This window comes from Macrobrachium nipponense, chromosome 30, assembly GCF_015104395.2.
Source record: "Macrobrachium nipponense isolate FS-2020 chromosome 30, ASM1510439v2, whole genome shotgun sequence".
NCBI classification, from domain to species: Eukaryota; Metazoa; Arthropoda; class Malacostraca; order Decapoda; family Palaemonidae; genus Macrobrachium; species Macrobrachium nipponense.
In genome coordinates, this window is record NC_087218.1 from 6,759,754 (window position 1) to 6,777,428 (window position 17,675).

The 17,675-nt window shown below is 39.0% G+C and overlaps 1 protein-coding gene across 1 annotated transcript in view; it reads right to left on the reverse strand.

Moving 5' to 3' along the window:
* The window catches only part of LOC135202242 (uncharacterized), a 764,586-nt gene that overhangs the window by 522,790 nt on the left and 224,121 nt on the right, over positions 1-17,675 (reverse strand). Inside the window, exon 3 of the mRNA XM_064231512.1 lies at positions 15,873-15,917. The gene's annotated coding sequence lies outside the window, so the exon portion shown is untranslated. The remainder of the gene's footprint in view (positions 1-15,872; positions 15,918-17,675) is intronic.

Sequence of the window (17,675 nt, forward strand, 5' to 3'; positions counted from 1 at the left end):
CAAATTGCTATGTTGATCATCCAACCTCCAATCATCAAACATACTAAATTGCAGCCCTCTAGCCTGAGTAGTTTTTATTTTATTTAAGGTTAAAGTTAACCATGGATCGTGCATCTGGCAGCGCTTTCCGCAGGGGTAGGATGAACCCTCACTCTACCGCATCTGGGAAGCCACTGAAGCATTATCGGTCGTGGCTGGTGGTTTTATACAGCATTGTACATCCTTAAGAAAACTCGATTGCGCAGAAGAAACTTCGGTGCATTTCTTACTTGTTGCTGTTGCAACCCGAGTTTAATGTAAAATCATAAAATCACCCAATAATCTTCCGCATTACTGATGGGCATGAGAGAGAGGATTGAAAAAAAAAATAAACCTGGATTCACGCTACGTTGCAACAAAAACGACAGATTTCAGCCTTCAATTTTTTTTTTTATTTAGCAAATACGCTTTAGTTAAATCATTTGAGTACTTCGGTACCTTAAGTGGCCAATCACACCTCAAAGAATTCAATATAAATTAAGCTTAAACGAAAACAACGAATCTTTGTAACTGCTCTCACAAAATCCAACACCACTTCTCTCGTGTGACCCTTTTAAATACAAGCAGCCACCAAACAATAAACATTAAATGAACCATATATGCGTGATGGCGACCGGAAACCTTCGAAATTATTAATCAATTATGTATTTGTTTGTTTGCATGGTGTTTTTACGTTGCATGGAACCAGTGGTTATTCAGCAACGGGACCAACGGCTTTACGTGACTTCCGAACCACGTCGAGAGTGAACTTCTATCAACAGAAATACACATCTCTCACTACTCAGTGGAATGCCCGAGAATCGAACTCGTGACCACTGAGATGGCAGGCCAAGACCATACAGATCACGCCACTGAGGCGCTAAATTATGTATTTGGAAAACACAATTCAGCTTCTAGAAACCGACCTAGTGCGATCTCCCAACAGAATGTGACCACAAAGGGAAAACAATCTAGACGAATGGTTGCATAGGTCTTGAATTTATCTGACTATAGTTCACAAAAGTTGAGATTCTTTAGGCAATTTTGTTGTTAAAATTGGTCCAGAAAAACAGGGTAAGTTACTGTAGTTATACATCAAATATCTGGGTGGGTGAACTGAAAGGAATATGCACCGAGAACACAAGGCTCCATTTCTGGGCATACCCATCAATGGCCATACTTTGAGACATCATGACGTTTATGACTAATTCAATGGAATAGAGAATTATGGCCCAAGGCTAAGCGCTGGGACCTATGTGGCCATTCAGCGCTGAAAGGGAAATTGATAGTCGAAAGGTTTGAAAGGTGTAACAGGAGGAAAAAACCTCGCAGTTTCACAATGAAACTATTGTAAGGAGAGGGTAAAAAGTAAGATGGAAGAAAGAGAATATGAACAGAGGTACAGTAAAGGGAACGTAAGGGGTTCCAGCTAGGGGGCGAGGGGGCGTGCGAGTAATACCTACAGTGCACAGCATGAGGTGCACTGATGGCACTAACGCCCCCCACCTCCGAGAAAAAAAATAAATGACTGGACAAAGGACCTGATCAAAGACTACTTCCATTGTCGAAGAACATTTCGGCAGAGTTCCGGGAAAACTGAGAAGTTGTGTAAAATGGTGGACACTGCTTGATTTTTCCAAATTTTAAGACAAGGCGTGTGTGTGTGCTTCGATACTGATGAGAATGGAGACTTCGTCGCGCAGGTGAAATAACAACTACTAGTAAATAACGCTGGTCTTCCTGGCTATCTGTGGAACAACTTAAGTGTTTCCGGTAAATGTAAATACATTCTGTTATATATATATATATATATATATATATATATATATATATATATATATATCGAACTACAAATGTCCTTTAATATACATATACATACATACACACACACACACACACACACACACACATATATATTAATATAGATATATATCTATATGGGGGTTAGACCCGATTATCATTTATGTAGGTGTGTGGCACGAGAGAGAGCGAGAGAGTCATCAAATACAATTCTACCAAAATAATGCAATACAGTAATGATCTTCAGCCAAAGGCGCTGCGTAGATGAAACATACTGCCTACAGTACGCCACCCAGTTTCTTTGGCTTCCTCCACAACCACCGCCACTACTACTACTACTACTACTACACCTTTACTACGCTTACTACGACCGACAAGCAGCTCTACGACGACCTCAGTGTCCTTTCTCCGCAGCCCGCCTTCCTTGGCCATTATAGCCCCCCCCCTCCCCCCCCTTTCATCCCCCGCCTGGTCCCCTCTATCCCCGTCTTGTACTCCTTCCTGGCCTCGGGGGCAATGTGGACGAAAATGATGAGGTCGACTGTGGGGTAATTACCGAGAACCTTTTGTTCTCTTTACGGCGGTCAAGTTCTTTTCCTCCGTTCTTCGTCGTCGTCGTCGTCGTCGTCGATGTCTTCTTGACGTACTCTTGAAAAGATCTCCTCAGGGACTCCAAAAACCTCACTTTTTTTTCCCGAAAACAACTGGAATTTTCTTTGAGTGAGATATTGCATCTCTCAGTCAAATTCGGTCAGCGATTTTATTTGGTTAATCGAAATTCGACGCCAGAGAAGGTCAGGGGGGAAAGACGAATTCGCTGACAATCGACGCATCCCTCGGTACCACACCTGGCGTAGTTAGTACGGGTGTACGATGAAAAGTAACAGGTGAGAGAGAGAGAGAGAGAGAGAGAGAGAGAGAGAGAGAGGAGAGAGAGGGTTTCTTTCTGTGACACACGCACACACGAGTAGTTTAGTTAGTACGGGTGTATGAAAAATAACAGATGAGAGAGAGAGAGAGAGAGAGGGTTTCTTTCCTGTGACGCACGCACACACGAGTAGTTAGTACGGGTGTTTGAAAAGTAATAGAAGAGAGAGAGAGAGAGAGAGAGAGAGAGAGAGAGAGAGAGAGAGAGAGAGGGTTTCTTTATGTGACGCGCACACATTCACATCAGACGACCGGAGCAAAAAAAAAGAGCGCTAAAATGCAGCAGGCCGCCGTCCGAAAGACAATGGGAAAAGCGAACGTTTGCGCATCGTTTTCCCCTTCCAACGAACGGTAAAAGATGTCGTCATCAAAGACTCGAAAAATGTCTATCATTTATTGGCGACCATCACACGCTCGCGCGATGGAAAATATCTTTTGTGTATCGTCGCCATCATTACGCGTTACGGCACAGAAACACTTTTTCCACCCGGTATTTTTCCCTCGTCTTTATAGACCTCAACCGATCTTTTTCTCTCTCGTCAGTTATCGAAGGGCACCACCAAAGGAACCACCACAGAGTCACCTTATCTGGTACCGTCTGTTGTAAGTAAGTAGAATAGAATACAGAAGGTGTTTGTTTGTATTGTGTTTTTACGTTGCATGGAACCAGTGGTCATTCAGCAACGGGACCAACGGCTTTACGTGACTTCGAAAACACGTCGAGAGTGAACTTCTATCACCAGAAATACACATCTCTCACCCCCAGTGGAATGCCCGAGAATCGAACTCGCGGCCCCGAGGTGACAGGCAAAGACCATACCAACTACGCCACTGAGGCGCTATATAGAACATGCGCCTAACGCCAAGCACTGGGACCTACGAGGCCAATCAGCGCTGAAAGGGGGAAGTTTTGACAGTAAGAAGGTTTGAAAGGTGTAGCAAGAGGAAAACCTCAAAGCAGCTGCGCTATGAAACAATTGTTAGAGAGGGTGGACAGTCAGATGCTAGAGAATATGAACGGAGGCACATTAAAAGGAATGAAAGAGGTTGCAGCTAGTGGCTGAAGGGACGATGGAATTACCCATAAGTAATGCCCACAGCGCATCACGTGAGGTGCACTGACGGCACTAGTGCCACTCTACGGGGGCCGTTATAGTAAAGGAGAGAGAGAGAGAGAGAGAGAGAGATTTATAATATATATATATATATATTGAGAGAGAGAGAGAGAGAGAGAGAGAGAGAGAGAGAGAGAGAGGGAGAGAGAGCCCACAAAAACGTCAAAATCTAGAAAGTATATTTTCAGAGATCTGCTGTCTCTCCCTTCAGGCAGGTAATGAATGAGAAAAGTTACAGAAAAATCAGTATTTATACCAAGACGTCCACAGGTCAGCCGGTAAGTCACCCCGCTTGACAATTTATCTTTAACATCCTTAACGCTGGGTAGAGGAAGATTTTATCTATAGTATCTTAGTCCCACGATCCTTTGGAAAGATTCATTGTGTTTCTCTGTTTAATCAAAGCTGATTCTATCATGTGAAATATAGATTTACTTTTTACATTTTGGCGTTTTTATGGGCTCCTTTTATTATATGGATTCTGATTTAACAGAATAGATTCCTCAGCCATATTATATATATATATAATATATATATATCTATATATATATTAATATATAATATATAGATATATATTATATATATAAATATACAGCATTTACCTTCTACATTTTGGCGTTTTTATGGGCTCCTTTTATTAGATAGATTCTGTTTTAACAGAATAGATTTCTCAGTCATATATATATATATATATATATATATATATATATATATATATATATATATATATATATATATAGATATTGATTTGTTCTTAAATCTTAGGCAACCATCTATCACAATCGAGTCTAATATATAAAAAAGAAAAAAAAAAAGACGACTTCATAATATGGAAGCAAAATTCGCAAGAACAATAAAACTGTCTCTTCAAACAAGGCCCAGCCCTCCTCCAATATGGAGGTCAGTGTTCCATTGTCAGAGTTCACAACACCCCAGGAGATCAGACGCTCACGCCTGAATGGGTGAATGAAAAAGGGAACGAAACGGGAACAACCAAAACGTACCACATTCAAACAAGAGGAGGAGGAGGAGGAGGAGGAGACGACTTTCTAGGGGAGAGGTGGGGGACTTCCTAAAAGAAAAGTGGAAATTCATGAATCGCTGGCACGACGCATTACAGCAAAAAAAACCACGAAGGGAAGAATTCGTCAGAGGACGTCACATCTTACGCGTGTATGACACCGGAGTTTATCGGTCTTCGGAGGATCAATCACAAGCAAGAGAAAGGAAATCAATTGCCGAATGCAGGAAGGGGAGGAACTCGTACCCATCAGGATACAGTTCTCTTTCAACTTCGTTCTCTGTGACCTCCCTGTCGTTCTTGGCCCTCAATTCCGTATCAATGGCTACGGAGATACATCAAAGCTTTCTCTCTCTCTCTCTCTCTCTCTCTCTCTCTCTCTCTCTCTCTTCTCTCATATACAGCATACGTTAACCTACGCGTAAATGGACGTTTTACAGGGAGTTAAGCAGCTACAGAGGACTTCTGTGACCTAAGTGATACGGAGAGACCAAGCCAATATATATAATCAATACCTCCAACAGATTTCACACCCAAAGGAATTTGAATGGCGAACAAAACGACGTCGACGCAGCACTTTTTAAAACTATGCATGGGACTCTGAATGGGATTATAGCTCCCAAATTGCCGTCCCGATCGGATGAGCCACATGTGACAAACGAGTCGCGGAAACACGCTCCGCATTCAGGCCACGGGAAGGAAGGAAATAACATTCTTCTGACACTGATGCCACAGTGAGAGAGAGAGAGAGAGAGAGAGAAGGCAAACAAGACAGAAGGAGGGAAAGGCTTGGCGTACTTCGTACCTCGAGGGAAGATTTGTTTTGCTCTTTGGCCGAACCCAGAGTTCTCCTCCAGTACGAAGAAATATATCACAGCCGCCTCTCCCAACTTCGGACTGCCGTTGCTGCTGCTGCTGCTGCTGCTGCTGCTGATTCTGCTTCTGCTTCTGCTTCTGCCCTTCTTAACTAAGGTAGATATGAGCTGGATAACAATATCCAAGTTTATGGCCTCTTTAAATCACCAGCGGGTAATAATGGAAAATATAATCACCGGCTGTTTGTTTCTTGGGGAAGACAAACAGAATTGTCTTATTGCAAAGATAATGAAGGGACGGACGTACTCTTCGATTACCTCGGCGAGTTTTCTTCTCTCTCTCTCTCTCTCTCTCTCTCTCTCTCTCTCTCTCTCTCTCTCTCTCTCTCTCTCTCTCTCCCCAATCCGAAGGACTTCAGGAGGATCCTCCAACGAAACTTGGTGATGTACACTAGGAGTAGAATCGAATAGAATATACGATTGAGGCCGAAGGCCAAGCACTGGGACCTATGAAGTCATTCAGCTCTGAAAGGGAAAGTGACAGTAAGAAAGTTTGAAAGGTATAACAGGAGGAAAACCTCAAAGCAGCTGTAATGGGTGGAAGGTTCAGATGAAAGACAGAATATGAACGGAGGTACATTAAAAGGAATGAAAGGAGTTGCAGCTAGGAGCCGAAGGGACGCTGCAAAGAATCTTTAGTAATAATGGCATTATCTCCCCCCCACCCCCCCACGGAGACAGTAGAAGTAGGCCAGCTCGTACACTATCACATTTTCTGTACAACTGTTGGCACGGTGCAAAACTTAGATCGTTCTAGGAGTCCAGGTGATATCAATGTGACAAAGTCCAGACGTGGACAGATTTTCGTCAGAAAAACGTGTCGTCCATAAGGCCCCCTGATGAAATTCAACGTGGAAGTCTAAAAGCGTTCATAGTAATAAGTTATAATACGGATTATACCTTGGACTTCTTATTTTACCATTTAGTCTTGAGCTTAATGACGCTGTTTATTTGAGATATGAAACTAGAAAAATGAAGTGACTTTGACGTATAATAAAACATTATTCCACCTGAATGACCGCTCAGCAAGTGACTATGAAAGCAAACAAGTAAAAAATGCGCCAAAGAAATCGAGTTTTCTGTACAGCGGATAATTCCGTATGAAACTCTCAGCCGCGTCCCTTGAAGCTTTCAGCCACGGCCTAGTGGTGGCCCTGTGCTTTTGGCACCTATAGCGATGACAGATGCACGGCCATGGCTAATTTCAACCTTTAATAGAAAAATAACTACTGAGGCTACAGGGCTGCAATTTGGTATGGTTGATGATTGGAGGGTGGATGATCAACATACTCATTTGCAACCCTCTAGCCTCTTTTTTAGTTCTTAAGATCTGAGGGCGGACAGAAGAAGCGCGGACGGACAGACAAATAGCCATCTCAATAGTTTTCTCTTACAGAAAACTAAAAAGTAAAATAAATCGAGTAATAACAGCGAGTCTTCCTCACAAAAGGTGTCGATGCAAAGAAACAAAGAATGAACGAATTTCAATCTGAACATCCGGAAAAACTTTTTTTTTTTAAGGATTCGGATGAGGACTCGGGAAAACTTTAGCTTCCATTCCATAAATGGATTCATCTCCACACAACCGTATCAATCAGTACTTCTGGAGATGAATTCATTATTCCAAGTTCACTATCATTTCTTTGCCATGATACTCGAAAGTTGCAAATGACAATTTCCAATCAACTTGCCAAGCATCGAAAATGAAAATTTATTTCTGCAATAAAATTAAAATAAAAAAGCTTGCGGTGTTTTCCTGAAGACTCGAGTTGTCCTCTTATTGAATTGAATAAAGAATTTAGGCCAAAGGCCAAGCACTGGGACCACAGAGGTTATTCAGTGCTGAAACGGAAACTGACAGTAAAAGTTTGAAAGGTGTAACAGGAGGAAAACCCCGAAGTTGCCCTATGAATCACTCGTTAGGAGAGGTAGAAAGTAAGATGAAAGAAAGAAAGAGAATATGAAAGGAGGTAGAGTAAAAGAAACGAAAGGGATTGCAGCTAAGGGCCGAAGGAGCGCTGCAAAGCACCTCAAGTAATGCCTACCGTGCACCGCATGAGGTGCACTGACGATACTACCCGCCTAAGGGGGCTGTCCTTTTAATTATTCTCCGGAGGAGGTGAATGAAAAGGCCCATCAATCTTTCACAGTCACTTGACTCACTTCTGCCCCTCCAAAGGCTGACGGGTAAATGATCCGGACGCTCCCCCCCCCCCCCCACGCATCCCCCCCCCCCCCCCCCCCCCCCCCCCGTTATAATGGCAGGCAGGCAAGCAGGCGGCTTCGTTTGATCCGCTCCATACTCTGAAGAGATTCATTTTCTTTCTCGTCTTGTCAAATAAGTTTGCCTGATCAGCATCCATCTTTCACATCTGCACATTTTTCTCTCATGCATAAAGGTCTCATTTGACCGACCCTTTGGACGCGGGAAGGTGCTGCTGCCTCAGTTCTGTTCCTGCCAAGTCGAGGCACAAAAGGTTGCAATTTAAAGAAATCCTCAGCGGAGATCGAAAACTCCCCAGTCAGTTCCTCGGGTTAATTTTTAGTCCCCTGCAATCCACAACACTACACTACACTGAAATTCACTTTCTTTCAAGGTTCCCAAAGCCCTGTAATATCCAGGTAATTGAGAAAGAAGGTTTATTCAGCGTTACTGCGCATTTTATAGGGTCAAAATGTAATTAAGATGCCCTCTCTCTCTCTCTCTCTCTCTCTCTCTCTCTCTCTCTCTCCTCTCTCTCTCTCTCTGTATATACTCACTTCAAAGCATTGTGGTTTACTGGACAAGAATATCACTATACTCAGAATATGAATTAGAGAAAATTTTACTATTTTAGCGAGAACTTAAAGAATTCCATATACCCTTTCCATGTGGCTTATAACTTGTTTTTGCTATTTACTTAGGAATTAGTTAAATTTTTTTTTTTTTTTTTTTTGCGAAACAATACATTAGAAATGGAAATCTGACCAGATTTCGTTCCGTAGTTAGTTTGTTTGTTTGTATGGTTTTTACGTTGCATGGAACCAGTGGTTATTCAGTATCGGGACCAACGGCTTTACGTGACTTCCGAACCACGTCGAGAGTGAACTTCTATCACCAGACATACACATCTCACTCTCCTCAATGGAATGCCCGATAATCAAACTCGCGGCCACCGAGGTGGCACGCCAATACCAAACCGACCACGCCACTGAGGCGCTGACGTTCCGTAGTAAACGTCTTCGCTAACTGCTTGTGAATGGATATCTGGTATCATTCATATCACGATATAGCTATATAACTTATTGTATGGTTCAAAATTTTGTCATTTCAAAGAGACTCGACTCAACAATCATTCTTTAAGTTGAAAATTAAAGGTGATAAATCAAAGATGAACTCCAAATTCATGATATTTTGTTGCTGTTATTCAAGTTGGTCTTGAGCCAGCAGTTGGTACCTTTATGATCTAAACTGCTTTCTAAAAGCCCACTCTCAATTTTCCAAAGCTTTAGTTAGTAACAGTTGATTTTACCCAATTTTTTCATGGAGCCATTGATTTTCTTTATTTTTATCATGGAGCTATTGATTTTACCTATCTTTATCATGGAGCTATTGATTTTCCCTATCTTTATCATGGAGCTTTAATTTTTAATTTTATCCCTTTATCTGGAGCTATGATTTTAATTTTACCTATCTTTATCATGGAGCTATTGATTTTCCCTATCTTTATCATGGAGCTATTGATTTTACCTATCTTTATCATGGAGCTATTGATTTTTATATATTTTTATCATGGAGCCATTGAGTTTACCTATTTCTATCATAGAGCTATTGGTTTTTACCTATTTTTTCATCTTGGAGCAATTAATTTTAGTTAATTTTATCATGGAGCCATTGATTTTTACCTATTTTTATCATGGGGCCATTGATTTTAGCTATTTTTATCATGGGGTCATTAATTTTTATCTATTTTATCATGGAGCCATTGATTTTACCTATTTATGCCATGGGGCCATAGACTTTTATCCATTTTTATCATGAAGCCATTGATTTTTACCTATTTTTATCATGGAGCCATTGATTTTTACCTATTTTTATCATGGAGCCATTGATTTTTACCTATTTTTATCATGGAGCCATAGATTTTTACCTATTTTTATCATGAAGCCATTGAATTTTACAATTTTTATCATGAAGCCATTGCTTTTAACCTATTTTCATCATGGAGCCATGATTTTTACCTATTTTTATCATGGAGCCATTGATTTTTACCTATTTTTATCATGGAGCCATTGATTTTTACCTATTTTTATCATGGAGCTATTGATTTTTATATATTTTTATCATGGAGCCATTGATTTTTACCTATTTTAATCATGAAGCCATTGATTATTTTTATCATGAAGCCATTGATTTTTACCTATTTTTATCATGAAGCCATTGATTTTTACCAATTTTTATCATGAAGCCATTGATTTTTGCCTATTTTTATCATGGAGCCATTGATTTTTACCTATTTTTATCATGGAGCCATTGATTTTTACCTATTTTTATCATGGAGCCTATTGATTTTTACCTATCTTCACCATGGAGACATTGATTTTTACCAATTTTTATCGTGAAGCCATTGATTTTTACCTATTTTTATCATGGAGCCATTGATTTTTACCTAATTTTATCATGGGCCATTGATTTTTACCTATTTTTATCATGGAGCCATTGATTTTTACCTATTTTTATCATGGAGCCATTGATTTTTACCTATTTTTATCATGAAGCCATTGATTTTTACCTATTTTTATCATGGAAACCCATTGCTTTTTACATTTTTTCTGGAAGCCATTGATGTTTTACCTATTTTTAATCATGAACCATTGATTTTTACTATTTTTCTGGAGCCATTGATTTTTGCCTATTTTTTTTTATCATTTTTGGAGCCATTTGATTTTTATTCTATTTTTATCATGGAAGCCATTGATTTTTACCTATCTTCATCATGGAGCCTTGAATTTTTACCAATTTTTATTCATTTTTGACCAATGGATACCTATTTTCTCAGGAAGACCATTGATTTTTACCATTTTTATCATTTGAAGACATTGATTTTTTACCTACATTTTTATGGAGTCCATTGATTTTTACCTAATTTTATCATGAAGCCATTGATTTTTACCTATTTTTATCATGAAGCCATTGATTTTTACTTATTTTCATCATGAAGCCATCGATTTTTTCCGATTTTTATCATGAAGCCATTGATTTTTACCTATTTTTATCATGAAGGCATTGATTTTTACCTATTTTTATCATGCCAATTGGATTTTTACCATTTTTATCTTAAAAGCCCATTGATTTTTTACCTATTTTTATCATGAAGCCATTGATTTTTACCTATTTTCATCATGTTGCCATTGATTTTTACCAATTTTTATCATGAAGCCATTGATTTTTACCTATTCTTATCATGGAGCCATTGATTTTTACCTATTTTCATCATGAAGCCATTGATTTTTACCTATTTTTATCATGGAGCCATTGATTTTTACCTATTTTTATCATGAAGCAATTGATTTTTACCTATCTTCATCATAAAGCCATTGATTTTTACCGATTTTCATCATGAAGCCATTGATTTTTACCGATTTTTATCATGAAGCCATTGATTTTTACCTATTTTTATCATGGATCCATTGATTTTTACCTATTTTTATCATGAAGCTATTGATTTTCACCTAATTTTATCATGAAGCCATTGATTTTTACCTATTTTTATCATGGAGTCATTGATTTTTACCTATTTTCATCATGGAGCCATTGATTTTTACCAATTTTTATCACGGAGCCATTGATTTTTACCTACTTTTATCATGAAGCCATTGATTTTTACCCATTTTCATCATGAAGCCATTGATTTTTACCTATTTTTATCATGAAGCCATTGATTTTTACCTATTTCTATCATGAAGCCATTGATTTTTACCTATTTTCATCCTTGAGCCATTGATTTTTACCTATTTTTATCATGAAGCCATTGATTTTTACCTATTTCTATCATGAAGCCATTGATTTTTACCTATTTTCGTCATGGAGCCATTGATTTTTACCTATTTTCATCATGGAGCCATTGATTTTTACCTATTTTCATCATGAAGCCATTGATTTTTACCTATTTCTATCATGAAGCCATTGATTTTTACCTATTTTCGTCATGGAGCCATTGATTTTTACCTATTTTCATCATGGAGCCATTGATTTTTACCTATTTTCATCATGAAGCCATTGATTTTTACCTATTTCTATCATGAAGCCATTGATTTTTACCTATTTTCGTCATGGAGCCATTGATTTTTACCTACTTTTATCATGAAGCCATTGATTTTTACCCATTTTCATCATGAAGCCATTGATTTTTACCTATTTTTATCATGAAGCCATTGATTTTTACCTATTTCTATCATGAAGCCATTGATTTTTACCTATTTTCGTCATGGAGCCATTGATTTTTACCTATTTTCATCATGAAGCCATTGATTTTAGCTATTTTTATCATAGGGCCATTGTAAACAAGCAACTTCAACCTTGCTGCTTTCACTTGTAGCACTTAACAAATACTTCTTCATCTTTATATCACAACGTCTAATGGACGGCAAAAATAACTATATAAAAAAAACCTATTTTCTTTCATTTCAGAATCCTCGAAAGTTTACTTTTCCAGTACTTCCTGTTATTCTATCCCCTACTACAACGCATCGTAAAAAAAAGAAAAAGAAAAACTTTTTTTTCAATTACATCGAACTATTTCAACTTTTTTTCAAATGACGACTACCTTCGCCGAATGTCTTTAATGTGATTCAAATCGTTTACCGTTCGACATTTTTCCACTGGTGTTGATCCTAAAAGATAAATATATGTAATTTTCGTAATTTGTAACTCAGTATAGCTCGAAGATACTGGACATTGGTCAGAAAAACGAAAATCGTGAATAAAAATATTAAGAGAATAAAAAAAAATTTCAGATCTGTGGGAAAATATGTTAAAAGGCATGATGATCTCAACGGAGTTTTGATCGTCGCTAGGCAACCAAAAAATATACAAGATTTTACAAATAAATCAACTGGAAGAGAGAGAGAGAGAGAGAGAGAGAGAGAGAGAGAGAGAGAGAGAGAAGGTCAGGTCTACGTACAGCGTAATGCAGAGAGGCAACAGGGCCGGCAGAGGAGGAGCTGGAGGAGGCAAAAAGGGAGAGACGGAGGTAGTAAGGCGAGGGTAATGAGCCCGGGGCAGTGGATGTGCTGCCTGGGACACACCTGTTGCCATCGGTTCCCGCGGGGGAATACAGACAGTGACTCGTAGTCAACGTCTGCCACGTGGCCCCAGGCGCTACTGGTCTTGCTGGCTGCTGCTCCTCCTCCTGGTACTACACGTGTACGTACGTACGTACACACATACACACACCGCTGATTCTCTCTCTCTCTCTCTCTCTCTCTCTCTCCTCTCTCTCTCTCTCTCTCGTAAGATTTTTTATTTCAAAACACTATATATAACATTTATAACGAATCTCTCTCTCTCTCTCTCTCTCTCTCTCTCTCTCTCTCGTAAGATATTTTTTTCATTTCAAAACACAATATATAACATTCACAATGAAACTAACTCTCTCTCTCTCTCTCTCTCTCTCTCTCGTAAAATTTTGTTTCATTTGATTTCAAAACACGATATATTACATTTACAATGAAACACTATAACATTTACAAAAGATGAATATTTCAGATTAACGCAGTACAACGCAAAAGGGTTAACATAGATATCTTAGGCTTACACAACAAGGGTTTGCATTATATTTGCGAGCTTACCCTAAAGAAAACACAATATACAATGAAGCCATTCAATTACAATTAAAAATTTATTATTATTACATTTATTAATAGTCCACTCCCTTATTTTCCATTTTGATTTCATTAATTCAAATAAAACATTTGCATTTCGATATTTGTTTTCATCCTCTTCCTTATAAAATACAAATATTCAAAAATCAAAATACGTAAATGCACAAGTTCCTCTCTTTCGGATTTACTAAGATTTTTTTTAAAATCTTTTATTAGAGAAAATATTCACCATTTTACAGTTTTAACAGTATTACAAGTAAAGAATTTTTTTTTTTATCAAAGTCGACTTAAATTTACAAAAAATTAAATATAATTCATAATTAGGGTATTTCATTGTGACAAGGAGGAGAATATAAAGAATGAGAGATTCCTTAAACAGCATATTCTTTTCAACTGAAGGAAGTTGAAGCTTCGCTGATTATGAAGTATTATTAAGGCTTTAACTCATCCCCCCCTAAGCCCCCCCCCCCCCCCCCCACACATCCCAAGTAGCAGCAGACTTTAGAAAAACTGAAAGGCGTTGCAATAGCCAATGATTTGTTTGTATGGTGTTTTTTACGTTGCATGGAACCAGTGGTTATTCAGCAACGGGACCAACGGCTTTACGTGACTTCCGAACCACGTCGAGAGTAAACTTCTATCACCAGAAATACACATCTCTCACTCCACAATGGAATGCCGAGAATCGAAACCCACCCAACGACCACCGAGGTGAGAAGCAAAACACCCGAACCAACCAACACAATATCCAATGAGCGAAGCTCCTCCCAGCAGCTATGCGCGAAAGCGCCATGGATTTCTAGAGACCTCTGTCTCCTTCCTTTGTAAGGAAAATTGAAATTTTAAGAGCAAGGTTCTCGTTAGTAACAAAGCTTTGTCATTCGGCACCAGTTACAGACGTCCAAACAAAGAACCCAAATATCCAGACGCTGCCAATGTTGTTTGTTTGTTTGTTTGTTTGTATTGTGTTTTTACGATGCATGGAACCAGTGGTTATTCAGCAACGGGACCAACGGCTTTACGTGACTTCCGAACCACGTCGAGAGTGAATTTCTATCACCAGAAATACACATCTCTCACCCATCAATGGAATGCCCGAGAATCGACCTCGCGGCCACCGGGGTGGCAGGCAAAGACCATACCAACCACTGGGGCGCTGACGCTGCCAAATGTCCCTGGTTGGTCTGAGGAGTCACTGAACGTCGTTATAATAGATCTCGTGTTCTGCGGTTCAAGCCCGTGAGACGACGAACAACTTACAATCAATTACTACAAGTTATGTATATCTTGGTTTAATCAGACCACTGAGCTGATTAATAGCCCTCCTAGGGCTGCCCCGAAGGATTTAAATATTTTTACGTGGCTAGGAACCAATTGGTTACCTGGAAACAGGACCTACAGCTTATTTTGGGATCCGAACCACATTATATAAAAAAATGAATTTCTAATCACCAGAAAGAAATTTCTCTCACTCCACATTGACTATAATTCCCCTTCGGTATTTATTATTTCCAAGGTAGAGCGAATTGGACGTTGAACGGCATATGTAGCTTAATGCTAGTGTATATAAATCACAGTGATGTGATAAAAATTCATTGGTCTTTAATTAAGATGACTTATAAGCCAAGATCTATGAAAAGTGCAAAATAGATCGTAACGTGTTACGAGACAATTTCATAGTTCTATTTGCGATGATTGACATAAAAAAAAATAAAATAAACACAATGAACGAATGTGTCTCAGGGGATATATATATATTTTATACGTCGCGTCGTCCAGAGCTTCGTTGTTTCCGAGGATACTGACCTTGAGATCACTTATATAAGTGTTTTCCATTCTCTCTCTCTCTCTCTCTCTCTCTCTCTCTCTCTCTCTCCATATAAATGAATGATCACACCCACCCATGTATATATATATATATATATATATAAAATATATATTATATATATATATATATATATATATATATATATATATATATATAATGTATATAATAAACAATATTTTCTTTGTGGAATTCAGCGCTCAGGTATACGTGGAATCATTCTCTCCCTACACTTACTAAGCATAAAACTTCTGCTTACTTTTCCTTTCCTACAAATTAAAGTATTCGCTGTTCATTCGCTATATGCTTTAGTAGTTTAAAATTCTCTACACAATCCTGTAATCTTTCTTCACACAGACTTTCTATTCTCACACTCGTCATTTTCTCACATCTGAATTCGACCGCTAGATGTCCCAAGGGCAGCTTACCTCGGACGGGAATCCTTCAAGAGAACTGGTAGCGTTGTTTAAAATCTGTAGGAAAAAAAAATACATTTTTAAAATCAGTATCCAGTATTTAAATTATTACGAAGGGTCTTAATATGATAACGAGACAAACTATAACCAGTTTAACATGTTTTAGGTTTGCAGTGCATTCCAACACCAAACAAATTGACTGAGAACGTTTGATATGGCAGAGCCACGCCCCACCACTGCCCTGTTCAAAATTGGTGGTTTGGAAATACTAAGAGTATGTGGTTATCTTATACGGTAACCAATGTTCAATGTCACGCAGAATAAAGAAAAAAAAATTTTTTTTTTTACATCTAAGACTCAATCTTGATAATTTTTCAAAGAAAGAATAATGTATAACAGAAGAAGAACATTACAAGACCACCAGCACACCAAGTTAATATATCAACTGTAATAAAAAGAATAATCGAAGAACGTCTAGAAAATAATATTCTCTATAGAGTCCCAAGATCGAGACGCTTATAGTCCCGACACTAGAGATGTTGCAAACCGTCCCGAAGAAGCTGCGAACAAAGTTCTGTCTGAACCTTCAACCTGCATACTCAATATCGAGGCCTGTGGTGAGAATGACTATATTGGGACTGACGACAACATTATGTAAACTATTAGACAGAGATTGTGAAATGACGGGTAAATGTCTGTCACATCTTGAGACCTGGACTCTTTGCATGAAATGCTTTCAGTGGTGGCTTCATTCCTTCAGGAAATAAGGACCCCTCCTTTATTATCCTTCATACCGCCTATCTTGGAATAGCAACGCGCAATGCTCACCTCACAGAGAACATGCATCGTCCTTGTTGTGTCGAGGAATAACAGGTCACGTTTCCTTGATGCCTTGTGTTGTCCATTCCTCAAACTTCAAATCTGTTTGTTTGTCTGTTTGCATTGTGTTTTTACGTTGCATGGAACCAGTGGTTCTTCAGCAACGGGACCAACGGTTTTATGTGACTTCCGAACCACGTCGAGAGTGAACTTCTATCACTAGAAATACACATCTCTCACACCTCAGTGGAATGCCCGAGAATCGAACTCGCGGCCATCGAGGTGGCAGGCCAAGACCATACTGATCACGCCACTGAGGCGCAGTATTCCGGTTAGTTGACGACTTGTTGCTTGCCCCGCCTAAATAAGGCTGCAATGCTATCTTACGGTCAGATTTGTCTGCCATAATATGAGTATATATAATTTTCATATTAATTTATCCATCCACCGATCGTTTGTCATTCACCTAATGACCATATTCTCAACAACCTTCGACCAGAGTTGTCATTTGCTCAAGTATGGGCAGCCCCCATTTGAAGAAGCTTGGTAGTCAAGTCAATGTCCCTGACTTGTTCCAAAAGGATGCTCTCACACTATGAATAACAAAAATAAGATAACGGCTGATCCCTGCAGGACCCACTGATCCCTGGCGCTCTGTTTTGGTAAATCACCGACTGGCTTTCAGGAACAATGATCTTCCTCGTGAGCTAAGAAAAGATGACCTAACTCAAGAGGGGAAACTTTGCATACGGAGTGAAGCACACTTTGGTATCTATGGACTCCTAAAATCAAATCTCTGCATGGCCAAGTGAGTGTTCAAGGATTAAAATGAGACACCATCTAATTCGCCCAAGTCGCTTTTAGAACAACGACAATCCTAGTGGACTGAGTGGAGTATCAATAATCGTTAACTCCCAGGGACGCTTGCTATGCATACCAGCCCAACCACTTGGGAGGCAATAATTCAGTCCTGTGCGTCGTGAATATATGATGAAC